This window comes from Palaemon carinicauda, chromosome 10 (assembly GCF_036898095.1).
Source record: "Palaemon carinicauda isolate YSFRI2023 chromosome 10, ASM3689809v2, whole genome shotgun sequence".
In the NCBI taxonomy this organism is placed as follows: Eukaryota; Metazoa; Arthropoda; class Malacostraca; order Decapoda; family Palaemonidae; genus Palaemon; species Palaemon carinicauda.
In genome coordinates this window covers 146,386,973-146,414,705 of record NC_090734.1, presented here as the reverse complement: position 1 = coordinate 146,414,705, position 27,733 = coordinate 146,386,973, and the positions used below count along the sequence as shown (strand labels likewise).

At 42.1% G+C, this 27,733-nt stretch overlaps 1 long non-coding RNA gene across 1 annotated transcript in view; it reads left to right on the top strand.

Annotated features, from left to right (window-relative positions):
* The first annotated feature begins 3,958 nt into the window (after window positions 1-3,958).
* Window positions 3,959-27,733, top strand: part of LOC137648535 (uncharacterized) — a 49,351-nt gene continuing 25,576 nt past the window's right edge. The window contains exon 1 of the long non-coding RNA XR_011045646.1: window positions 3,959-4,043. This is a non-coding gene — a long non-coding RNA (uncharacterized lncRNA). The remainder of the gene's footprint in view (window positions 4,044-27,733) is intronic.

Sequence of the window (27,733 nt, the reverse complement as noted above, 5' to 3'; positions counted from 1 at the left end):
TTACGGAACGAATTAATTTTCGGTGGTAACAAATTTTGAATTTGACTTACCCCGTCCCTCCTTAGGGTGTCGATGGTAATGACAGCTTCCATCTCCTATTCTCTTCGGATATTTCCGCCAAACAGAAGATTAGCAGACACTATTCACCTTTTTCCTTCCAACATTAATGAACTCGAAGAAAATTAGTATAATTTAACTCCTTGTGCTTGCAATTACGTAATGGCGGGAAGCAGGCGTGGGAGAGGTTTGTTAGTCTAAAAATCCCTAAAACTCATGATAAAAAAATCCCCAAAACAACGCAAAAATCCCCATTTCCGGAAATATATTTTCTTCTGATCCTGCAGGCTTTACTAATATAGAAATTACTCTCTATATTTCATTTAATTATAAGAAAACTAATTGCAATGATATAAATTTTTACTCATCACTGTTTCTTTATAAAAATTTGTACAGAACACCCCCATGAGACACCAGAAATCCCCAAAATCTAGGGATAAATCTCCATATCCTACAATTCGTACTGCGCATGTGCAGCTACTCCTGGTCTGACTTTATATTATATTATAAGTTTCTTTTTTTATTTCTCAATGGCAGTAAATTTCATATATTCTTTTGGTATCAACTTTTAATGGATGATTTATAGATGTATAAATAAAATATGCGTTCTAGTCTGTGGCAGTGTAAATTTCATGTATTTGAACTTAATGTATATTGCCTATATTCATTGTATAAATTGTATGCATATTGCATAAGATTTTTCATAATTTTGACCTTCCTTCGCATTGTGATCTGCCTAAAATGTACATAAGAATGTATACAATAAGTTGTATTATTATTATTATTATTTTTATTATTATTATTATTAGCCAAGCTACAACCCTAGTTAGAAAAGCAAGATGCAATAAGCTCGAGGGCTCCAATTATTATTATTATTATTATTATTATTATTATTATTATTATTATTATTATTATTATTATTATTATATTAGACAAGCTACAACCCTAGTTAGAAAAGCAAGATGCAATAAGCTCGAGGGCTCCAATTATTATTATTATTATTATAATTATTATTATTATTATTATTATTATTATTATTATTATTATTATTATTATTATTATTATTATTATTATTATTATATTAGACAAGCTACAACCCTAGTCGGAAAAGCAAGATGCAATAAGCTCGAGGGCTCATGCTAAAAGTTCAAGGACTCCAACAAGGAAAAATAGCCCAGTGAGGAAAGGAAATAAAGAAATGAATAAATGATGAGAACAAATTAACAATAAATCATTCTACAAACAGTAACAACGTCAAAAAAGATATGTCATATATAAGAAAAAAAACATTTGCTGCAAGTTTGAACTTTTGAAGTTCTACTGATAACTTATCCGATTAAGATCATTCCACAACTTGGTCGCAGCTGGAATAAAACTTCTAGAATACTGTGTAGTATTTTCAATATTCATTTGGATGTCACTCAATATTTTAGCCGTTTTCATTCCAACCAGCTTAATTTAGTTATTTTTTCATTTAATTTTAGTTTTATAAAAGTCATTCATTCCTCTGTAGTAATTTTAATATACCTGTAGTCTTCCACTATCTTGGGTTAGAGTTCTCTTGCTTGAGGGTACACTCAGGCACACTATTCGATTTTATTTCTCTTCCTCCTGTTTTTGAAGTTCTTAATAGTTTATATATGAAAGGTTCATCTCGATGTTGTTACTTTTCTTAAAATTATTTATTTATTCCCTCATTTCCTTCTTCACTGGGCTATTTTCCCTGTAGAAGCCCTTGGGCTTATAGCAGCCTGTTTTTCCAATTAGGTTGTAGCTTAGCAAGTGATAATAATAATAATAATAATAATAATAATAATAATAATAATAATAATAATAATAATAATAATAATAATAATAATAATAATAATATTGCCACTTTCTCAGATTTAGGAAACTTACACTCATCGATATTATTATTATTATTATTATTATTATTATTATTATTATTATTATTATTATTATTATTATTATTATTAGCCAAGCTACAACCCTAGTTGGAAAAACAAGATTCTATAAGCCTAAGGGCTCCAACAGGGAAAAATAGCACAGTGAGGAAAGGAAATAAATAAATGATGAGAATAAATTATGTTGGCAAGACTAGAAAAGTTTTCGCTATTTGGTGACTTCATCTATTGTTATACAACACGATATTTTACAGGTTTTATTCCAGCTGTGACCATACTGTGGAAAAAATCTTTCTAATATGTTCCTTGAATAAGAGGAAATTCAAAAGTTCAAACTTGTTGCAAATGCTTCCCTGTTGAACAGGTTGAAATAAGTCTCGCTTCATAGTTTGTATAGGACTGATCTGTTTCAACGTTATCATTATTATTATTATTGTTGTTGTTGTTGTTGTTATTATGATTATTATTATTATTGTTGTTGTTGTTATTAATATTATTAGTAGTATTATTGTTGTTGTTGTTATTATTATTATTAGTAGTATTGTTGTTGTTGTTGTTATTATTGTTGCGGTTGTTGCTGTTGTTGTTATTATTATTTTTATTATTATCATTATTGTTGTTGATATTATTATTGTTATTGTTGTTATTATTATTATTGTTATTATTATTATTATTATTATTATTATTATCAATATCATCATTATTATCATCATTATTATTATTATTATTGTCATTATCATTATTATTATTATTGCTGTTATTATTATTAGCATCATCATCATCGTCATCATTATTATTATTATTGCTGTTGTTAGTATTATTATTATTATTATTGTTGTTATCATTATTATTATTGTTGTTGTTGTTGTTAGCTAAGATAGGCAACATCCCTACTTGAAAAATCAGGTTAATTGCTATAATCCTAAAGGGCTCTAATCGGGAAAATAGCCCAATGAGGAAAGAAAATAAGGAAACATAATAGAATCGTGGTTGACTGTACCCTCATAAGGCTATGGCACTACCCGAGACTAGAGAACAAAAGTTTGATTTTGGAGCGTCCTAAGAGACTTGCTATAGCTAGAGTCTCTTCTATCCTTACCAAGTGGAAAGTAGCCACTGATCAATTACAATATTAGAAAGGCCATGGAAATATATATAAAAAATGTAAGTAAAATGCGTTGTTTGTGTGACAGTAAGACAAAATTGAATAATAATAATAATAATGATAATAATAATAATAATAATAATAATAATAATAATAATAATAATAATAATAATAATAATAATAATAATAATAATAATAATAATAATATGCTTTTAGATTGAAAACGCTTGCCAGCATATACTGACATGTAGGACTATTATTATTATTATTATTATTATCAGCCAAGCTACAACCCTAGTTGGAAAAGCAAGATGCTATAAGCCCAAGGGCTCCAATAGGGGAAAAATAGCCCAGTGAGGAAAGGAAATAAGGAAATAAATGAGGAGAACTCTGTCTCCTGGAAATAGTACATTAAATAGGTACATTAAATATGTGTAAAACATAAAATAAGATAACATGAACAATAATTATCATCTTTTTCAACTTTTTCATCTATTTTAAAGCATTGTTGACATTTAATTCATGTTTTTCTATGAACTGGAATATTAAAGGTGAGCCGTTACATAGAAAAAAGCTCCTCCTGCCACTACTACTACCACCAAGTTGTTTACAAGCCAGGGTTGCCAGATATGGGGATTTATCCCCTAGATTTGGAGACTTATCCCTACATTTGGGAATTTATCCTTAGGTTTGGGGATTTTGGATGACTAGTGACGATATTATGTACAGGTATCTGTGAAGAAGAAACAGAGATGAGTAAACCTCTATATTGTTGCAATTAGTGTATTTATAATTACATGAAGTATAGCGAGTATTTTTTGTATTAGAAGAAAATATATTTCTGGAAATGGGGATTTTTTATCAAGAGTTTTAGGGAATTTTACACTAACCCACCTGGCAACACTGTGTTTACCCGCCCAATCTTTGTGCAAGTGCGTGACGGACTGACGGAAATTACTCGAAAAAACGCCAATACAGTAAGTTAACTATGATTTATAGTAATTAATAGAATGTATAAGTGTACAGTTAGGTTTAAGATCGGGTTTTAAGTGTAATTAATACGGGAAACAAGTAATTTCATGTACTTAGTGCAGCCACCTGTAGCTTACGGTAGCGTTGTTAGATTTCTACACTTTACGGGTAAAATAAATTCTGATATCTGATTAAATATTGTAATTAATTATATTTAAATTATTTGGAAGTTTGCCTGCTCATAATTTTAATGTTGATATCGGTTTTTATTTACAATTTCATAATATAAAAAAAAAATTCACATTGACCCAACCTAGGACACGTCCTTGCTTATCGGAAGGGGACCAAGGCCCTCTAAATCCCTCCATTTACCTATACAGGGTTAAGATTGTGTTCTTTTTCATCGTACAGTGAAGCATGAATGACATACAGGGAGTTAGTGATGCTATTTATGGTGTAGGGTCTTGTCGGGGTGTATGTATGATAGCGGCCACCTCTATGTATTATGGCTAACTTAGAATACGGCAGGGTTTCATTGTATATTATTACATCTCAATGTATCCTAGTATTCCAACTAATTTTTCTTATAGGAAAAATTACGCTCCCTTCGAAAATAACACTCGTTCCCGTCGCAAATGAATAGTTACAGAAGTATATATACATCTATATCCGCCGATAATGGGGGACCCCCAGTGGGAACTCGGGGTTTTGGGTGGGGAAAACATACTGGGGAACCGATATATAACCGTAATTCAGGCCTTTTCTTCTCTATACATTTCTTTCTGGTATTTATTATAACCGTAGGAAAAGACAAATCAGTATACCTGGATATATTTGGGAGGAGCCATTTCAAAGGTTATTTCTTGTAGTAATACAGTAACCAGTGCTGCCAACGCCTGATGTAGATTAAATGTTAGCATTCCATACCTGATGTAGATCAAATGTTAGCGTTTCATGCTAACATTAGCACCCATTTGTTCGTTTGTTCGTTCGCCCCACCTTCCGTCCTTCATTTCTCTCCATTATTACTCTTTTTATTACCGTATTATTTTCTCATTTTATATTCCCATTCAATATAATTTATCATACATTCCATTTTACCTTCCTATATTGGGTTTATTTGTTTTGTTATTTCCTTTCCCATTTGTACCTACGTTCGTTTCATCAGTTTCCGATCTGCGCATATATCCCCCCGCCCCCTGCGCAGGAGTTTCCACTCCCCCTTTTACTCTTTTTATTAGTGTTATTTTCTCATTTTTTATTCCCATTCAATATTATTTATCATTCATTCCATTTTACCTTCCTATATTGGTTTTATTTGTTGGGTTATTTCTTTATCCCTTCCCGGTTTCACATAAATACTTACCCTGGACTAGTTTTTTTATCCAGTTAATTCTCGGTATGATCTCCTCATTTTATATTCCCATTCACTATTATTTACCGTTCATTCCATTTTATCTTCCTATATTGTTTGTATTTATTTTTTTTGGTTAGTTCCTTTTCTCTCCTCTGTGTCTTATAAAACTTTTCTTTCGTCTAGTTTCCGTATTTAGTTCATTCATGTTTTCTCTTTTGTTCGTTGTTTTTCCCTTAACCAATCATCACTCTAGGCCTATTCAGATATCTCCCCCCCCCCCTTCCTTTATCTCTGTATGCGCTGTTTTCTGACCCATTGTTCCCCTGCCTTTCCCGTTTTAACCTTTGACCTAGTTACTCGTCCTTCGTTACTAGTGCGTTTTTTTTCGCGTATTTTGAGATGGAACATATTATAGAAACTTGTACCGGTTGCAGCATTCCGTATCTAAAAGCAGTGGCTCAATTCCATGGTGATTTTGGTGATAATTCAGGTTATGTTGATCATTTTCTTAAACCTCACAATGTTATTCCTCAACGTTTAAACTGCCCCAAGTGTCGTGCGCTTTTATCTTATAGGGCAGACATTCACGGGTTTTATTGCTCTACTGTAACCACCATCCGTAAAACTAAGAAGAAACGTCGTTGTGGGTATACTGTTACGGCCTATAAAGGTACTTTTTTGGACCAAAGTCGGCTACCCCCATGGAAGATAATATTATGTGCGAACCAGTTTTTGCATAAACATTCGGACCATGAGACCCTCATGGATGGTATAGACATATCTTCAAAGACTAGTGTGGATTGGAGAAGTTTCTGTTCGGAGGTTACCGAATACTTCTTCGATAACCAAGAGGCGATTGGTTTTGATGGAGTTACTGTTGAAATAGACGAAACCCATTTTGGTAAATGTAAATACAACCGTGGTAGACCGTTAAGTGCCATATGGGTCTTTGGGGGTATTGAACGTGTGACCAAGAAATTTTTCATTATCCCTTTAGTTCCCCCCCTTTCTACTAAACGAGATGCTGCTACTCTAATTCCCCTCATCCAGAAGTATATTAAACGTGGTAGTATTATTATGAGTGATAAGTGGGCTGCATACAACTCTTTATCGGAAATTGGTTACGTTCATAAGTCGATTAATCATTCGGAGAATTTCGTTGACCCCCTAGACCCAACCATCCATACTCAAAATATAGAACGTCTCTGGAGAGAAGTGAAGGAGTGGGTTCAGAGGCCTGGAATCAAGACTGAACATTTCAAGCAATATTTTTCCAGGTTCTTTTTCACCCACTACTATCCTCGTCATACGTTGCTGCACCACTTTTTCATTACTGCCAGTCGCCTCTACCCTCCTTTACAACATCAGACAATCGACCCCCCTACCCTCAAGACCCCGATGACCCCCAACCATCCACATCCCAGTCATAGAAGTTAATCCGTCAGTCTCTTCCTTCCGAGTCCAGCAAGTTTCGACGTTTCCTTCATAAAAGTAAGTCATTCCTCAATAGTCATTATTCGTGGTTTGTTAGGTTCTGTGGCCTTTCTGTACTTTTTATATATTTCGTACCACTTATATGGAGAAATTATTGAATATATCTGAGGAGATATTTAGCAGTTCTAGCTCTAGTAATGCCATCGTGTCGTTGGTAGTTCTGTGTACCATTCGTCTCCGTTGGTAGTACTGTGTATCAAGGTAAGTCATTCCCCCATTCTTATTATATGTGTTTTGTGACCGGGGTACTTCTAGGCAAGGTTAGGTGGGTTTGTTAGGTTCTGTGGCCTTTTGGTACTCTTTATTTATTGTGTAATAGTTTTATGGAAGTATTATTTAGTTTACGTATGGAAAAATTTATTTCTACCTCTAGTAATGACGGTTTTAGGTAAATTTCTCGAATGCAATTTCTCGAAAGTCAAATTCTCGAACCCAATTGCTCGAAAAATAATTTCTCGAACTATCATTTTCTCGAATCCCATATTTCTCGAAAAATGATATCTATTTTGTCGAGAAAATTGATGGGAAAAATTTTCATGAATTTAAAGGAAAAATATATCCCTTTGGGTTGACCAACACTAAGGTTAAAAATTTATTGTAAACGAAGGAATGAAAAAAATACAAAGGTTATAATTTTATTGTATGTTGCAATCAAAATAGGTAAGAATAGTTAAAAAAATAAAGATTAAAATTTAATCAATCAAAATGAAATGTTGTATGCTACACTTCGTAGATATTCTTCTACAGGCCTCTCTTCGTCATAATTCATTACAATAGTTTGCAACCTTTTTGCACAGTCACGATACTTCTTTTTGCTTACAGGGATACCAACACCTCCCAAATATTGTTCAATTCGTAACTCCTGTAGACTTTGTTCTCGTTGTAATCTTTGTATAAATTTCCAGATGGATGGATGACAAGCACTTAATTGCTGTTCGAAGCCGTAATGCCAGCCTTCGACCGCATTGTTTGTCTTGGGCATTTCTTCCATAGCATAATCAAAACAGTTCCATAATTCATGTTTAAAGAAAGGAGCACGTCTACGGTTATTTCTATGCGGCCGCCCGATCCATGTATCTTCAAAAGAGTCAACCACACTTTGAAGTTCAGCGGGGAAAACTTCATTTTCAATTAAATATTCAAATGTTTCTTCGACCTTGAACACTGGTACAAACGCTAACGCAGATAACAGGCGAATCTGAATAGCAAATTCAGCATCGGTGTCGTACCGTACTTTGAAGCCATTTTCTTGAATTTTTCGATAAATAGATTTACAAAAATGAAAAAAGCAGCCACGGCATTTTGTCCTTGGAAATTCATGCTCTATAGCTCTAATCATGGCCAATTCAAAGTCAATCATTATTGTGGCTGGCTCAAATGTTGGGATTTTTTCTTTTACAATCTGCTGGAATCTTTTGTAGGTCTCTTGAGTTTTGTTCGGTAATAGTGAATAAACGAGGGGTATGATACTTCCTGAATGCACACCATGTATTGTATACAACTGAAAAAAAAATTGAAGGAACCGTCTTAAAAGTACCATCAGCGAACCAGTTCTCTGAACGTGCTAGTAAATCGAGGTTTCTCTGTGTTGAAAAAATCAATATACGATCATTTGTGGGACCCGAGTCATACATAAGAAACAGTTCTCCTTTGTGAGTTTTGGTAAAATCTTCCGGGATGATAAGATCTTCTTGGCAATCGGGCAAAGCAGGGACATAATTTTTCTTAGCTCGTATATTTCGTATATTCCTCTTCATATTTGATATTGATGGCAGTTTCAGCGCAACAGCCCCACTTACCCCCATTGAAGCACAAGACACTAATGCTAATGGCCTCTTTATAAATTGGTCTTTGGCACTTATGGAATACTTTCGATTGTTTTTGAGAAATTTACTTGTTTGTTTTCGAGTAATTGACATTCGAGAAAATGATAGTTCGAGAATTTTTTTTTCGGTCAATTGAATTCGAGAAATTTACCTTCGTGCAATTGGTTTCGAGAAATTTGCCTGACACCAGTAATGACATCGTGCCGTTGGTAACACTGTGTACCATTCGTCATCGTTGGTAGTTCTGTCAACCATTGGTAACGTTGCTAATGTTATCGTCCCCGACATCTGTTGTTTATATATTTTAACTCAGTATATATGTCCACAGTGTTAATATTTATATGGTTCATTTGTATTGTATTTCATTGTGTGATTTCGTACAGGAAATATATGATTTCCTATAGTAGATATCGTGATTTAACTGGTTTTCTCATTCATTTCATCCGTAATAACATCAACCAATTCGTCAACTTATAACTAACCGAATTGGTTGATCTGTTTGTTTGCGATTGAAATGGTCATCAAAATCGGTTAAATCTCGTTATTTGCTATAGGAAATCATATATTTCTTGTGTGTAGTCACACGATGTAATAATATACAAAATTACCTACGGCAGTATGTGTGGATTAAAAATGAACACCACCTAACCTAAACTTTCCCCCCTAACCTAACCTACAAGCCGTGTCCTTACCTACTTAACTAACAGGGGGCTAATGCCCCACTGCTACCCCCTTACATAGCCGTAATCAAACATACAGGTGGCCGGTATCATACATACACCCCCCAAATTTTTTTCCACCTATATACTCACCCACTCGGTTAACTTGCATAGCGCAACGTGTACTGCTTACCAAGACAGAAAAGCAATGAAATAATTTTTATTTGTGAGCGAAACAAAGACCTAAAAGTGAATAATTAGTGTTAGTTCATTGAACACTTGTAAATACACTTATTAGTGTCGGTAAAAACAGATGCAGATAGGAAGAATTCATATTATCCATACGAGTGGCAGGCCTAGTGACTCAACGTTTGGAGCCTTTGTATATCAGCGGCCAGTTCCTCGCGTGTTCTTTAAAAATGGACAACGACTAACCTAAACTTTTCCAACGTTCTACACACATAACCTGATAAGTGGGGTTTCAGTCGTAAGTTTATGGACAGGAACGCATACCTAGAATACCTAATTTAACCTACAAGTAGTTCCATTATTTATATACCTAATGGGGACTAATGCCCCTATGTGACTCCCCTTAGACTGCTGTAATCTTAGCGATAAGGCTGAAAATAAAGTAGTTATTTAGCATGGTCGTCTTCATATATACACCAGGTTACTTGTTTATATAGAATAAATGGCCCAATGTTTTGTAGTATAAACCTATTAATTGTTTGTTTTCAATATTGGATTATATTCTACAGTATAATTAAAGCTCTTCTTTTATTCATGGTGTTATAAATGATAGGTTAGGATAGAAAATTATGGTGGTCAACCCACCATTACAGAAGAACTGGATTTTTTGCCAGAAATCATTATTAAAGCCATTCAAAAGACCTTAAAATACATTGTCTTATTTTTTATGAAACTGTTTTATTATTATTGTTATTACTAGCTAAGCTACAACCTTAGTTGGAACAGCAAGATGTTATAAGCCAAAGGGCTCAAATAAGGAAATAAATTAATGATGAGAAAAAATTTACAAGAAATAATTCTAAAAACAGTAACAACACAAAACAGATATGTCATATATAAACTTTAAAAAATGTTATTTTCATTAGTAAAATAAATTTTTGAATATACTTACCCGATAATCATGTAGCTGTCAACTCCGTTGCCCGACAGAATTCTACGGAAGGGATACGCCAGCGATCGCTATACAAGAGGGGGGTGTACTCACAAGCGCCACCTGTGGCCAGGTACTGCAGTACTTCTTGTTGACACCACTTCAATTTTTCCTCGGTCCACTGGTTCTATGGGGAGGAAGGGTGGGTCAATTAAATCATGATTATCGGGTAAGTATATTCAAAAATTTATTTTACTAATGAAAATAACATTTTTCAATATTAAACTTACCCGATAATCATGTAGCTGATTCACACCCAGGGAGGTGGGTGAAAACCAGTGTACATGTATATCAAGAAGCTAAGTATCCCGTATTTCATATTATCAGTTATTCAAAATAACAATGAAATTACAAGTACCTGGTAAGGAAGTCGACTTGAGCCATTACTCTGCCTTAAATAAGTTCGTCTTCCTTACTGAGCGCAGCGTTCCTCTTAGGAGGCTGAACAACTCTAAGGTGCTGAAGTATCAAGGGCTGCAACCCATACTAAAGGACCTCATCACAACCTTTAACCTCGGCGCTTCTCAAGAAAGAATTGACCACCCGCCAAATCAACAAGGATGTGGAAGGCTTCTTAGCCGACCGTACAACCCATAAAAAGTATTCAAGAGAAAGGTTAAAAGGTTATGGGATTATGGGAATGTAGTGGCTGAGCCCTCGCCTACTACTGCATTCGTTGCTACGAATGGTCCCAGGGTGTAGCAGTACTCGTAAAGAGACTGGACATCTTTGAGATAGAATGATGCGAACACTGACTTGCTTCTCCAATAGGTTGCATCTATAACACTCTGCAGAGAATGGCTCTGTTTGAAGGCCACTGAAGTAGCCACAGCTCTCACTTCATGTGTCCTTACCTTCAGCAAAGCAAGGTCTTCTTCCTTCAGATGAGAATGTGCTTCTCTAATCAGAAGCCTGAATAGTAAGAAACTGAGTTCTTAGAACTTGGAAAAGAAGGTTTCTTGATAGCACACCATAAGGCTTCTGATTGTCCTCGTAAAGGTTAAGACCTTTTTAGATAGTACCTAAGCTCTAACTGGGCAAAGTACTCTCTCCAGTTCATTCCCCACCAAGTTGGACAGGCTTGGGATCGAACGACTTAGGCCAAGGACGAGAAGGAAGCTCGTTTAGCAAAAACCGAGCTGCAAGGAACATGTAGCCGTTTCAGATGTGAAAACAATGATCCTGCTGAAGGTGTGGATCTCACTTACTCTTTTAGCTGTTGTCAAGCACACGAGGAAAAGAGTTTTTAATGTGAGGTCCTAAAAAGAGGCTGATTGGAGAGGTTCAAATCTTGATGACATAAGGAACCTTAGGACCACGTCTAGATTCCAGCCTGGAGTGGACAACCGACGTTCCTTTGAGGTCTCAAAAGACCTAGGGAGGTCCTGTAGATCTTTGTTGGTGGAAAGATCCAAGCCTCTGTGGCGGAAAACCGCTGCCAACATACTTCTGTAACCCTTGATCGTAGGAGCTGAAAGGGATCTTACTTTCCTTAGATATAACAGGAAGTCAGCAATCTGGGTTACAGTGGTACTGGTTGAGGAAACTGCATTGGTCTTGTACCAGCTACGGAAGACTTCCCCTTGAGACTGATAGATTCTGAGAGTGGATGTTCTCCTTGCTTTGGCAATCGCTCTGGCTGCCTCCTTCGAAAAGCCCCTAGCTCTTGAGAGTCTTTCGAAAGTCTGAAGGCAGTCAGACGAAGAGCGTGGAGGTTTGGGTGTACCTTCTTTACGTGAGGTAGACGTAGAAGGTTCACTCCTAGAGGAAGAGTCCTGGGAATGTCGACCAGCCATTGCAGTACCTCTAAGAACCATTCTCTCGCGGGCCAGAGCGGAGCCAACCAACGTCAGCCGTGTCCCTTTGCGAGAGGAGAACTTCTGAAGTACTCTGTTGACAATCTTGAACGGCGGGAATGCATACAGGTCGAGATGGAACCAATCCAGCAGAAAAGCATCCACGTGAACTGCTGCTGGGTCTGGAATCGGAGAACAATACAACAGGAGTCTCTAGGTTATCGAGGTAGCGAACAGATCTATGGTTGGCTGACCCCACAGGGCCCAAAGTCTGCTGCAAACATTCTTGTGAAGGGTCCACTCTGTGGGGATGACCTGACCCTTCCGGCTGAGGTGATCTGCCATGACATTCATACCGCCCTGAATGAACCTCGTTACCAGCGTGAGCTTTCGATCTTTAGACCAGATGAGGAGGTCCCTTGCGATCTAGAACAACTTCACGAAAGAGTCCCTCCCTGCTTGAAGATGTAAGCCAGGGCTGTGGTGTTGTCAGAGTCCACCTCCACCACTTTGTTAAGCTGGAGGGACTTGAAGTTTATCAAGGCCAGAAGAACCGCCAACAACTCCTTGCAATTGATGTGAAGTGTCCTTTGTTCCTGATTCCATGTTCCCGAGCATTCCTGTCCGTCCAAAGTCGCACCCCAGCCCGTGTCTGATGCGTCCGAGAGGAGAAGGCGGTCGGGTTTCTGAACAGCCAAAGATAGACTTCCTTGAGAAGAAAGCTGTTCTTACACCACGCGAGAGAAGACCTACTCTCTTCGGAAACAGGAACTGAGACCGTCTCTAGCGTCATGTCCTTTATCCAGTGAGCAGCTAGATGATACTGAAGGGGGGGAGGTGGAGTCTCCCTAACACGATGAACAGGGCCAGCGATGAAAGTGTCCCTGTTAGACTCATCCACTACCTGACTGAGCATCGGTTCCTTCTCAGCATGCTCTGGATGCATTCTAGGGCTTGGAAGATCCTTGGGGCCGACGGAAAAGCCCGAAAAGCTCGACTCTGAAGATCCATACCCAGGGAGACAATGGTCTGGGATGGGACGAGCTGAGACTCCTCAAAATTGACCAGGAGGCCCAGTTCCTTGGTCAGATCCATAGTCCATCTGAGAATCTCCAGACAGCGACGACTTGTGTGAGCTCTTAAAAGCCAGTCGTCTGACGGAGCCGGACACAAGATCATGGTACTGCTGCACAGTCTGTGAACTGTCAACCATGGGGAAGCGAGGAAGTACAGTGACAACCCGAAGCTGTCTAGACTGTCTGGGTCGTACAGACAACTCCTTATCGGGTTGCTGAGGTTGCCGCACTGCGTCACAACAAGTCACTTCTGCTGGTTGTTGAACGTCTTCCCAGTGACACACTGACTCCGTAAACAAAAAAATCCTCTAACAAGGACTAAGCTTGGACTGCATGTCTTGCAACACAGCTCAAGGTCTATGGGAGCAGGTGTGGTAACAGACGGGGTTAGCGACTGAAGTGGAACCATTACCTTCCCTGGGAGCATGTTATGCTTAAATAAAAGTCCATAGGAGGCTACGCAGCTAAAGGCTCCTCTCCAAATGACAGAGTCCTCAAGGGAATATCAGAAGGAGGGAGAAAAGCACTTTCTCATCTACAGGGACCATATCCGAGAAAAGCTAAGTTCTCTCAGTGAGGGTTTCACTGGTGCAAAAGCAGCAGACTAGAAGGCAACGTTATGAAACTGCTTGACAGTCTAGTGAGTTGGCAACAACCAAAGATGTGTGACTGAGAAGCATGCGGTAAGGTATGCAGAGCATGTTGTATGTAGAGCATGCTGTATGCAGAGCATGCTGTATGCAGAGCATGCTGTATGTAGAGCATGCTGTAAGGTAAGCAGAGCGTGTTGCATGGCGTGTAACATTTCTCAGAAATTCCATGACCAGTGCTAGAGTGAGTAATATCGCATTACCGTCCATTGAAAGTGCACGTGCCGAGGGAATTGATTTAGACTGTTTTGTTGATGAATTTGATAGCCGGCATGATAATCGTAGAATTAAGCTACACTAAATGTACTATAATCTACTTCACCTCAGGAAAGGGAAACTCGCCCTGTTGGCAACACTGCATTACTTCATGCATGCTTGCATGGGGTTTAATATCAACATAATATTACCTTACATTCATAACTCATGATTCATTTTTGTTTAGAAGATATTTTTGCCATATTTTGCGATTTGTTAAAAATATATTGCAAGGAATACATATATATTTTTATATAAGTAATACAAATAACCTCCATTATCATAATGTTTGTGTAGGCATACATGTATATGATTACAAATGCAAGTTATGAAAGTAATGAGGTGTTATTATTGTCATTTGTTATTCCCAAGTTGAATGGGAAGAAGCTCAAGTTGAGGAAAAAGTGGCAGATGCATGCGTTGAGGTGGCTGACTCATAGCATGAGGTTGCTGCCTCAAGAGTTGCGCTTGCTGTAAGGGTTGCGGATGCGCAGTAGCAGGTTCCTGAGGAACGAGTTAAGGTTCCTGAGGTGTGAGCTGCGAGAGTTGAGGTAGCGGCTGCGCTTGAGGTCGCTGCAGCGAGTGCTGAGGTGGCTGCCTCATTGATGGAAGAGGTTGTCGTACCTCAAGAGATTGTTGCCTCGCTGGTGGAACCGCAAGCGGAAGCAGAGGAAGTAAGGCATAAGACTCCTGCTCCCATTGCTGAGGTTGCCTTAAGGAAGGTTAAGGTTGCTGCACAACGCTGGTAACTGGCAACTCAGAACGCGGTAAGGTAGCCTGAGGAACCTCAACTTCGTACGCCTGGCAGACTGGACTGCGGTGAGGCGGAGCTCTCGCAGGAGGAGGCGGAGGTTGCTGCACACCGCTGGTAACTGGCAACTCAGAACGCGGTAAGGTAGCCTGAGGAACCTCAACTTCGTACGCCTGGCAGACTGGACTGCGGAGAGGCGGAGCGTTCGCAGGAGGAGGTGTAACCTTCTCAGCCTGAAACTCACGCATTAAGACCGCAAGCTGCGACTGTATGGACTGCAGCAAAGTCGTCTTGGGATCAACAGACGATAAGGTCTGTTGAGGCAAAGCTTTAATAGAAGATGAGGTCTGTTGAGGCATCGCCTTACCTCTCTTAGGAGGTGTGCAGTCACCTGATGACTGAGGAGAGTCAGAGCTAACCCAATGACTGCATCCGGGTTGTTGAACTCTAACTTCGTACGTCTGGCATAGGTCTGGACTTTACGTTTAAGAGGTCTTGAGACCTGAGACCAGCGTTTTCTCCCCGAAATTTCTTCTGCAGACGAGCAAAAAAAAAAAAAAGGGCTCAATCGTCTGCGGGTGGGAGTGACGGTCTCTGTAAGACACGCCCGCAACCACCGAGGATACTTCTGTGCGCCGATCAAGGCCTGCCGGACCCTTTTGCCCTTCGACATTGCTTCTCCCCTGGGCTTGGGAGCTTGCAAGAGGTCCCGGACTGGGAGGACGACTGGCACGCACAGAAGTACCCTCACGCACAACACTGACACACTTTGCGCTAATCACTTATCACTTTTGATTTTCTGTTTGCACTTATTTCACTGAACTCGAAACTTTAAGTGGTTTGTACCTGAAACACGCAATTCTATCCTTTCTCAAAAGTTAGTAATTGCGAAAACAGAATTACAATGTAACAGAAAAATCTAATGAAAGATAAATAATTCAGTGGCTGGAAAGAGACTAAACACTAGATCAAATAAACTACGTTTAAAATCTCTCACCGCATAAAGCTTGAGAACAAGAAAAAACTCTAGAAACGTTTACCTTCTTCCCCTAAAGAGACTAGGGAGAAGAGCAAAAATGATAACAACGTTACTCGCTTGAACGAAACGTTTATCCTCCTCTTTCTCCCTCCGTCTCTATCTCTCTCTCTCTCTCTCTCTCTTGACTTAGAACCTGAGAGAAGAGCCCAATCATATATATCGTTAAAACATATTATTGTTAAAGGAAAAAACTGAAATATTTCCCAAAATGAAAAGTTCCTTTATTAGAATTAAAACCATTAAGTTAAGAAAGAATGAACAAAACGCTAGACACGGTTACTCTTACTGCAACGTGACACAGTGAAAATTCTCTCTCTATCGTAACGATAGAGCGCAAGTTGAACGTTCTGAACGTCAACAACTGCAGAGACAAAACAAAACGTTAGTTCAACTTTGAAAACAGTACGAGACTATCAAAGTTAGTTCAACTTTGAAAACAGTACGAGACTATCAAAGAAATTCTTTCAAAAACATTAAAATAGCATAATATGTTAACAGGTAAAACCGAAATGACGGGCTCAATGTTAATTAACTTCGGTACCAAGAAAAGACCGCCTACTATTAGGAAAGGTCGAATATAAACAAATATAAAAATTAATTTTAATAAGTTTATAATAAAAGGAAGTTAATCGAAGAGGCCTATAAAAGGCGGAGAGATATAAAATAAATCTATAACTTTTGTTAAGCAAAATTAAGAAAGAGAGTCTATACTCTCTTAGACACCAACACTTCCGTCTAAGGGAAGGGTCGGCCATTTAAAGGTGAAAGAGAGTTCATACTCTCTTCGTCACCATAATTAATCAAATTAATTCCAAAAGTTAGCTAAGCTAATAAAACTTCCTGAATAGCGAAAGCTGAAATCTTAGAGCAATACTTCACCAAAAACCGTGAACAAGACTCCAAAATTATAAGCGTATCCATGAACGTCTTGCCGGAAGCACGACAGAGGAAAAATTGAAGTGGTGTCAACAAGAAGTACTGCAGTACCTGGCCACAGGTGGCACTTGTGAGTACACCCCCCTCTTGTATAGCGATCGCTGGCGTATCCCTTCCGTAGAATTCTGTCGGGCAACGGAGTTGACAGCTACATGATTATCGGGTAAGTTTAATATTGAAAAGATTTATTCTATAATTTTACCCTTGTTTTAATCCCTCTCTTCCTGTTGGGCGCTCTAACATTCCCTAACCCTATTGTATACCTATTAACTAGCATATTAGAAAGAACCCCTTCGTGAAACGCAGTTCTTTGGGATTTTGGTGATTGACCCGGTCGATACTGTAATTAATTTGACTTTAAAGTAATAAGCTTAATTTTGATGAATTCAGATGTCATAGGGCTCTTAGATTTTAAAATAAGAAATTAGAACACCCCTTATTGTACATTACATGATGTAAAGAATAATTTTTTTCTTTTGACTATGTACTACGATACTGTTGATAATTTTGTACATTACATTATTAGCCTTACACTTGAGACAGTTCTTCACGATGCATACGGAGGTTTTTCTCTTTCTTCACTAACAAACCTGGAGTTATTTATGTGGATATTCTTTCAGCGGCAGCTGGAGGTAGCCATTAGGCTTTAATTGGGTGGTGGCAACCCTGCCTAACTGCTTAGTGGGTGGGCTGTAGGTGGCTGGGTGGTAACTGTGGCTTAACACATAATAATATGAGAAACGAGGATAATGATAGATGTTACTCTGTATCTTTTTCTACAGTCTATATGCAAGAATGGGAGAATGCTTAATGCCTTACAACTCGGATATACGACTGAACACTTCATTTACAAATTCGGTTCCGTGATCTGGAACAATTTTTAGTACCGGATATCTCAATGAAAGCTCTCAGGACTCTCGCGACTTCCTGTGCGCTTTTATCAAGCAAAGGTTGCACGAACGTGTATCTAAAACAAAAATACATTTTATGCCCTGCGTGTGAAATAGGTAATGGGCCTATTAAATCAATATGCACACGTCGCCATTTCTCTTTAACTAAAGGCCAGACTCGTTCTGGAGGTACATTTAATCTATGGGATCGGAACAGATTATGGAGGTGACACGTGTCTATATATCTCTTTTGTTGTTTGTTTCATGCCTTTCCAATAACAATTATCATTAGCTCGTCTGAGAGTGTTTGCTACTCCCATATGACCGGATACTATTGCCTTACTTATAAAAGGAGTGGGCAATACAGCCCGACAAACTAACTCGTTTCTTTTCAAATCAGTTACATACAAAATGTCATCCTCTATCACAAATCTGTTAGGGGGGAGCGAGACGTCGGTAGGAAATTCTTCGGTTTTCTTTCTAAGGTAGGCTTTGACTTTACCCCATACAAGATCTTCTTCATTCTGTGCACTCATTATCTGTCCTACATCCCAGTCACAATCATCTTGAACGTTGTATGCCTCAAGGACAGGTTCATTTTCACGCTGCTCATCCCTTTACCCCCATGGACGTACTGGTACGTCCTTGCAAAAAACTGCCATTTTCAATATTAAACTTACCCGATAATCATGTAGCTGTCAACTCCGTTGCCCGACAGAATTCTACGGAAGGGATACGCCAGCGATCACTATACTAGAAGGGGGTGTACTCACCAGCGCCACCTGTGGCCAGGTACTGCAGTACTTCTTGTTGACACCACCTCAATTTTTCCTCTGTCGTGCTTCCGGCAAGACCTATATGGATACGCTTATAATTTTGGAGTCTTGTTCACGGTTTTTGGTGAAGTATTGCTCTAAGATTTCAGCTTTCGCTATACTGGAAACTTGTCTATTAGCTTAGATAGCTTTTATATTGATTTGATTAATGGTTAACGATCTTTTGCTTTATTTGGAATCCCCCTTGACTAGCTCTTTGATTCAAGATGTCCGACCTTTCTCAAGCTCCTCCCCAAAGACGATGTAGGACTTGTATTAGGCGTATTCCGAAGGCCTCGGTTGATCCTCACACCGCTTGTTCCGACTGTAGGGGAAAATCCTGTCAGTTGGAAGATCGATGTGAGGAATGCGCCGGACTTTCGGAACTTGATTTTGTTCGATTCCTTAAGTATACCACTAAGTTAGAGAGAGAGAGAGTTAGGAGGAGTTCGGCTCGCTCTTCGCTTTATTCCTCACCTCATGATCCTCAACCTTTTCCTCCCCCTGTAGTGGCTACCCCCGAACCTACTATTTGTGCTCAGCCTGATATGTCCGATGTTTTACGTGCCATTCAGGCTTTAGGTGATAAAGTGGAATCGGTAGTGAGTGACCACAAGTTCCTCTTGGCGGACGTCAAGGAACTTAAAGTGAAAAGTGCAGTGGGAAGTGGTAGTGCCAGTGCTGTGCCGAGTGCTAGTGTCAGTGTCAGTGTTGTGCGTGAGGGTACTTCTGTGCGTGCCAGTCGTCCTCCCAGTCCGGGACCTCTTGCAAGCTCCCAAGCCCAGGGGAGAAGCAATGTCGAAGGGCAAAAGGGTTCGGCAGGCCTTGATCGGCGCACAGAAGTATCCTCGGTGGTTGCGGGCGTGTCTTACAGAGATCGTCACTTCCACTCTCAGACGATTGAGCCTTTATTTTCCTCGTCTGCAGAAGAATTTTCGGGGAGAAAACGCTGGACTCACTCAGGTCTCAAGACCTCTTAAACGTAAAGTCCAGACCTCACGAGTTCAACAACCCGGATGCAGTCATTGGGTTAGCTCTGACTCGCCGCAGTCATCAGGTGACTGCACACCTCCTAAGAGAGGTAAGGCGATGCCTCAACAGACCTCATCTTCTGTTAAGGCTTTGCCTCAACAGACCTCATCGTCTGTTGATCCCAAGATGGCTTTGCTGCAGTCCATGCAGTCGCAGCTTGCGGTCTTAATGCGTGAGTTTCAGGCAGAGAAGGTTACAACTCCTCTTGCGAACGCTCCTCCTCACCGCAGTCCAGTCTGCCAGACGTACGAAGTTGAGGTTCCTCAAGCTACCTCCATGCGTGAGCTACCGCGTTGGGAGTTGCCAGTTACCAGCGTTGTGCAGCAACCTCCACCTTCCTTAAGGCAGGAATCTCTTACCACGCAACAACCTCCTCAACAATGGGGACAGGAGTCTTATACCGTACAACCTCCTCTTCCTTTGAGGCAAGAGTTTCTTGCAGTAAGACCATCCTCGAGGCAGCAACCTCTTGAGGTACGACAACCTCTACCATCCTTGAGGCAGCCACCTCAGCTCTCGCAGCTGCTACCTCCACTTTCCTCAAGGCGAGAACCTCAACTCTCGAGGCAAGCACCTCAAGAACCTCAACTCGTGAGACAGGAACCGCGTTCTGCGCAGCCGTCACCTCAACTCTCGCAGCTCACACCTCAAGAACCTCAACTCGTGAGACAGGAACCTGCTACTGCGCAACCACCTCAACCCTTGAAGCAAGCGCAACTCTTGAGACAGGAGCTTCATGCAATGAGTCAGCCACCTCAACGCATGCACCTACCACCTTCTCCTCTACTTGACCAGTCTTTGCAGCCTGAACCTCAGGTTTTAATACAGTCGCCTCTCACCACACTTGCTCCTCAAACCTCCGCAGAACCTCATTCATCCCAGCCTCATGACTTTGTCATTACCAGCCCTCATCCTCTTCAACAGAGACTTGAGGATGAGACCGCAAGTGTTTATGCACCCGCTTGTCAGGATTCTGCTGTTCAGCACACCGCTGTATCTTTACCTCTCGCTTCTCAACACTCAGGTGATGAGGTTTCTGAGGAGGAAGCTGCGCACCTAGATGATCCCTCTTCGGACGTGGAGGAACCCAAGTCGTTACCACCCTCCATTGACTTTCGCAAGGTCCTGGCTCTTTTCAGAGAGGTTTACCCGGATCATTTTGTTTCTGCTACCCCTCGCTCTCCTCCATCTGAGTTTTCTCTAGGCATGCAACCTGTTAAGTCGGCCTACACTAAGCTCGTCTTTGCTAGATCCTCTAAGAGAGCTTTAAGAATGTTAGGGGATTGGTTGCAGTCCAAACAGCAACTAGGGAAGACTTCATTTATGTTCCCTCCTACTAAGCTGACTTCTAAGGCGGGCGTATGGTATGCCACAGGAGAGGAACCAGGCTTGGGAATCCCTTCCTCTGCCCAGGCTGACTTCTCAAGTTTGGTTGACTCTCCACGTAGATCGGCTATGAGGCGCTCTAAGGTCTGCTGGACCTTTTCCGACTTAGACCACTTCTTAAAGGGTGTCTTTCGCGCCTTTGAGATTTTCAATTTTCTCGACTGGTGCCTGGGGGCCTTGAGCAAGAAGACTGCCCCTGCTGACAAGGACTCAGCCATGCTTATAATGTCCTGTATGGATAAAGCAATTCGCGATGGGTCCGGCGAACTTGCCTCAATGTTTGTTTCAGGAGTACTCAAGAAAAGGGAACAACTTTGCACTTTCCTATCCACGGGTATCACCTCTTGTCAAAGGTCTCAGTTACTTTTTGCTCCGCTTTCTAAGTTCCTGTTCCCTGAGGAGCTTATCAAGGAATTGTCTGCAGCCCTTATTCAGAAGGACACTCATGACCTTGTGGCCTCTTCAGCTCGTAAGGCTAAGGTTGCTCCTTCAGTTCCTAGAACTTACCGCACACCAGTGGCCGATACTCCTGCTACAAGATTTATTCCGCCCTTTCGTGGCAGAGCCCCCAGCCGAGGAAGTACTCGTCCAGACTCTTTCAGGGGCAGGTCTAAGAAAGGTCCCAAAACTTCGAAAGGCAAACACTGACTCTCCTCCTCTCCAGACAGCAGTAGGAGCCAGACTCAAGATCTTCTGGCAAACTTGGGAAATAAGAGGTGCAGACGCCCAGTCTGTCAAGTGGCTAAGGGAGGGTTACAGGATACCATTCTGCCGCAATCCCCCTCTGACCACTTCTCCCATCAACCTCTCTCCCAACTACAAGGAAAAGGACAAGAGGCTAGCGTTGCACCAGGAGGTGTCGCTCCTGTTACAGAAGAAGGCAGTGGTGATAGTCCGGGACCATCAATCCCCGGGCTTCTACAACCGTCTCTTTCTGGTGGCCAAGAAGACAGGAGGTTGGAGACCGGTGCTGGACGTCAGTGCGCTCAATGCTTATGTCACCAAGCAGACGTTCACTATGGAGACGACGAAGTTGGTCCTAGCAGCGGTCAGGCAGGAGGACTGGATGGTCTCGTTGGATCTGAAAGACGCTTACTTTCACGTTCCTATTCATCCAGACTCCCAACCTTTCCTGAGATTCGTTTTTGGAAAGGTTGTGTACCAATTCCAAGCCCTGTGTTTTGGCCTAAGCACAGCGCCTATGGTGTTTACGCGTCTGATGAGGAATATTGCAAAATTCCTCCACTTAGCGGACATCAGAGCCTCCCTTTATTTAGACGACTGGCTGTTAAGAGCCCCCACAAGTCGTCGCTGTCTGGAGAGTCTCAACTGGACTTTGGACTTGATCAAGGAACTGGGTCTTTTGGTCAACTTAGAAAAGTCCCAGCTCATTCCCTCCCAATCCATCGTTTACCTGGGAATGGAGATTCGGAGTCAAGCTTTTCGGGCTTTTCCATCGGCCCCAAGAATCAGCCAAGCCCTAGAGTGCATCCTGAGCATGCTGAAGAGGAACAGTTGCTCGGTGAGACAGTGGATGAGTCTAACAGGGACCCTGTCATCGTTAGCCCTGTTCATCGAGTTAGGGAGACTCCACCTCCGCCCTCTCCAATTCCATCTAGCAGCTCACTGGGACAAGGATTTGACGCTCGAAGCAGTCTCTATTCCTGTCACCAAAGAGATGAAGACTACTCTCATGTGGTGGAAGACCAACATCCTTCTCAAGGAGGGTCTATCGTTAGCGATTCAGACCCCCAATCTTCATCTCTTTTCGGACGCATCAGACTCGGGCTGGGGCGCGACCTTGGACGGACAGGAATGCTCGGGAACATGGAACAAGGAACAGGAAACGCTTCACATCAACTGCAAGGAGCTGCTAGCAGTTCATCTGGCCTTAATGAACTTCAAGTCCCTCCTGCTAGACAAGGTGGTGGAGGTGAACTCCGACAACACCACAGCCTTGGCTTACATCTCCAAGCAGGGAGGGACCCATTCGAGGAAGCTGTACGAGATAGCAAGGGACCTCCTCATTTGGTCAAGAAGTCTAAACCTCACACTGGTAACGAGGTTCATTCAGGGCAATATGAACGTCTCAGCAGATCGCCTCAGCAGGAAAGATCAAGTCATCCCCACGGAATGGACCCTTCACAAGAGCGTGTGCAACAGTCTTTGGACCTTGTGGGGTCAGCCAACGATAGATCTGTTCGCCACCTCCTTGACCAAGAGGCTTCCTTTGTACTGTTCCCCAGTTCCAGACCCAGCAGCAGTTCACGTGGATGCTTTTCTGCTGGATTGGTCCCATCTCGACCTATATGCATTCCCGCCGTTCAAGATCATCAACAGAGTCATTCAGAAGTTCGTCTCTCACGAAGGGACACGGCTGACGCTGGTTGCTCCCCTTTGGCCTGCAAGAGAATGGTTCACAGAGGTACTACAATGGCTGGTCGACGTTCCCAGGACTCTCCCTCTAAGAGTGGACCTTCTACGTCAACCTCACGTAAACAAGGTACACCCAAACCTCCACGCTCTTCGTCTGACTGCCTTCAGACTGTCGAAAGATTCGCTAGAGCTAGAGGCTTTTCGAAGGAGGCAGCCAGAGCGATTGCCAGAGCAAGGAGGATATCCACTCGTAGAGTCTATCAATCCAAGTGGGAAGTCTTCCGAAGCTGGTGCAGAGCCAATGCAGTTTCCTCTACCAATACCTCTGTAACCCAAGTTGCTGACTTCCTGTTACATCTTAGGAATGTTAGATCTCTTTCGGCTCCTACGATTAAAGGGTACAGAAGTATGTTGGCTTCAGTTCTCCGCCACAGAGGTTTGGATCTTTCCTCCAACAAGGACCTACAAGACATTCTTAAATCTTTCGAGACTTCTAAAGAACGTCGTTTGTCCACTCCAGGCTGGAATCTAGACGTAGTCTTAAGGTTCCTTATGTCTCCTAGGTTCGAACCTCTCCAGTCAGCTTCCTTCAAAGACCTTACTCTCAAAACTCTTTTCCTCGTCTGCCTTGCAACAGCTAAAAGAATTAGTGAGGTTCACGCCTTCAGCAAGAGCATAGGATTCACATCCGAATCTGCAACATGTTCTTTACAGCTCGGATTTTTAGCTAAAAATGAACTTCCTTCACGTCCTTGGCCTAGATCGTTCGAAATTCCTAGCCTTTCCAACATGGTGGGTAACGAGCTAGAGAGAGTTCTTTGCCCGGTCAGAGCTCTGAAATACTATCTTAATAGGTCAAAACCTATACGAGGACAGTCAGAGGCCTTATGGTGTGCCATCAAGAAACCTTCGATGCCTATGTCCAAAAACGCAGTTTCGTATTATATAAGGCTTCTGATTAGAGAAGCTCATTCTCACATGAAGGATGAAGACCTTGCTTTGCTGAAGGTAAGGACCCACGAAGTGAGAGCTGTAGCCACTTCGATGGCCTTTAAACAGAACCGTTCTCTGCAGAGTATTATGGATGCAACTTATTGGAGGAGCAAGTCAGTGTTTGCATCATTTTATCTCAAAGATGTCCAGTCTCTTTACGAGAACTGCTACACCCTGGGACCATTCGTAGCAGCGAGTGCAGTAGTAGGTGAGGGCTCAGCCACTACATTCCCTTAATCCCATAACCTTTTTAACCTTTCTCTTGAATGCTTTTATTGTTGTTTTTTGGGTTGTTACGGTGGGCTAAGAAGCCTTCCGCATCCTGTTTGATTTGGCGGGTGGTCAATTCGTTCTTGAGAAGCGCCTAGGTTAGAGGTTGTGTAGAGGTCCTTTAGTATGGGTTGCAGCCCTTTATTTTTCAATATTAAACTTACCCGATAATCATGTAGCTGTCAACTCCGTTGCCCGACAGAATTCTATGGAGGGATACGCCAGCTATCACAATACTAGAAGGGGGTGTACTTACCAGCGCCACCTGTGGCCAGGTACTCAATCATTTGTTGTTGACACCTCCTCAATTATTCCTCTGTCGTGCTTCCGGCTAGACGTTCTGGGATACGCTTATGGTCTTCGAGTTTATTCATGGATATTTGGTGAAGTATTCTCTTAGATTAACGGCTGTCGCTTTACTGGAATCCTTTTTATATTAGCTAGATAGCTTTTATATAATACTGGTTAACGGTTAATGAATTTTTGCTTGTTTTTGGATCACCCTTTGGCTAACTCTTTGAAACAAGATGTCTGACGTTTCGCAAGCCCCCTCCCATAGACGATGTAGGTCTTGCAATAGGCGTATTCCGAAGGCCTCGGTAGATCCTCACACCGCTTGTTCTGACTGTAGGGACAGGCCCTGTCTATTAGAAAATCGATGTGAGGAGTGCACCGGACTTTCGGAATTGGAATTTGTCCGTCTTTTAAAATATTCATCTAAGTTAGAGAGAGGTAGAGTTAGGAGAAGTTCTTCTCACTCTTCTATGTTTTCCTCACCTCATGATCCCCTACCTTTTCCTACCCCTGTAGTGGCTACCCCCGAACCTACTGTGTGCCCTCCGCCTGATATGTCAATTGTTTTGCGTGCTATTCAGGCTTTAGGAGATAAAGTAGAATCAGTGGTAAGTGACCATAAGTCTCTGATGGCCGAGGTTAAAGAACTGAAGGTCAAGAGTGCAGTGGGTGGAAATAGTGCCAGTGCTGTGACGAGTGCTAGTGTCGGTGCAGTGCCAAGTGCTAGTGGTGCCAGTGTGGTGCGTGAGGATTTTTCTGTGCGAGCCAGTCGTCCTCCCAGTCCGGGACCTCTTGCAAGCTCCCATGCCCAGGGGAGAAGCAATGTCGAAGGGCTTAAGGGTTCGACAGGCCTTGTTAGGCGCACAGAATTATCCTCGGTGGTTGCGGGCGTGTCTTCCTTAGACCGTCACTCCCACCTGCAGACGATTGAGCCCGTCTTCTCGTCCGCTGATCAACATGCAGGGAAGAAACGTTGGTCTCAGGTCTCGAGACCGCTTAAACGTAGAGTTCAGTCAGCGAGTGCTCAGCCAGGTTGCAGTCATTGGCTCAGCTCTGACTCGCCTCAGTCATCGGTCGACTGTACTCCGCCCAAGAGGAGTAAGGTTCTGCCTAAACAGAGCCCGACTGTGACTTTACCTCAGTCTGTTATCGTTTCTGCCGACCCCAAGTGGACCCTGCTTCAGTCCATGCAAGCTCAGCTTTCGGACTTGATGCGTGAGTGTCGGGCTGAGAGTGTTGCACCTCCTCCTCCGCCTACACTCCCTCTACCTGTTCTCGCTCCGCCTGTGCTCGCCCAGCCTGCACCTGCTCCGCCTGGTCGCAGCACCATCTGCCAGGCGTACGATGTTGAGCCACTTTCGGAGTTCGCTGTTCCCAGTGTTGTTCAGCCTCAGCCTTCTTTAAGGCAACCCTTGCTTTGGGATCAGGAGAGTTATTCCACTCTTCCTCCGCCTCCCCTTGCTGCTCCACCAGTGGTGCAACTCTCGGTTGGGGTACAACAACCTCTCCCCTCCGTGAGTCTGTCTGCTCAACCATCGCTGCAGCGAGCTCAACCCTCCTCTAGGCAAGCTCCTCTACACCCTGGACTTGCGCCTCAGGAGCCTCAGCTTGCGAGAACTTTACCTTGTTCTGCGCAGCCTCAACCTCTTCATGCTCCACTCATCTCACAGGAACAGGAACGGACTACTCCGCCTCCGTCCTCCGCTCAGCTTGTGCAATCCTTGGGTTCAACTCTTGCTAGGAGTCAACCTCCTTCACCCATGCGCCTGCCTTCTGCTTCGTCTGTTGTTCAGCCTATGCAGTCTGAGCCTCAGGTTTTCCCTCAGGATGAGGAAACCTCTGTTATTGTTCCTACCCGTTCTGACTCTGCGGTTCAGCATTCTGGTCCGATCGCTTCGCTACCCTCTGCTGATGAAGTGTCGGATGATGAGGAGGCACACCTTGATCCCTCATCAGACGTGGAAGAGTCTAAGCTTTCTCCATTGTCTATTGATTTTCGAAAGGTCTTGGCTCTACTCAGGGAGATTTACCCAGACCACTTCGTCTCTGCTATTCCCCGCTCTCCTCCATCTGAGTTTTCGCTGGGCGTACAACAAGCTAAGTCCAACTATACTAAGCTTGTCCTAGCTAGATCCTCCAAGAGGGCTTTAAGGATCTTAGGGGAGTGGCTTCAGTCTAAACAACACCTTGGCAAGACTTCCTTCATGTTCCCTCCAACGAAGCTCGCTTCGAAAGGTTGCGTTTGGTATGCCACAGGGGAAGCACCAGGCTTGGGAGTACCTGCCTCTGCCCAGGCTGACTTCTCAAGTCTGGTGGACTCGCCTCGGAGGACTGCGATGAGACGCTCGAAGGTTTGTTGGACCTTCTCAGACCTGGATCATCTTCTGAAAGGGTTGTTCAGAGCTTTTGAAATGTTTAACTTTCTCGACTGGTGCCTGGGAGCCCTCAGCAAGAAAACCTCTCCTGCGGACAAAGATTCTGCCATGCTAATTATGTCCTGCATGGATAAGGCCATCAGAGATGGATCGGGTGAGCTAGCGTCGTTATTTGTATCAGGGGTGTTGAAGAAAAGGGAACAACTGTGTACCTTCCTCTCCGCCAGCATTACACCGTGCCAACG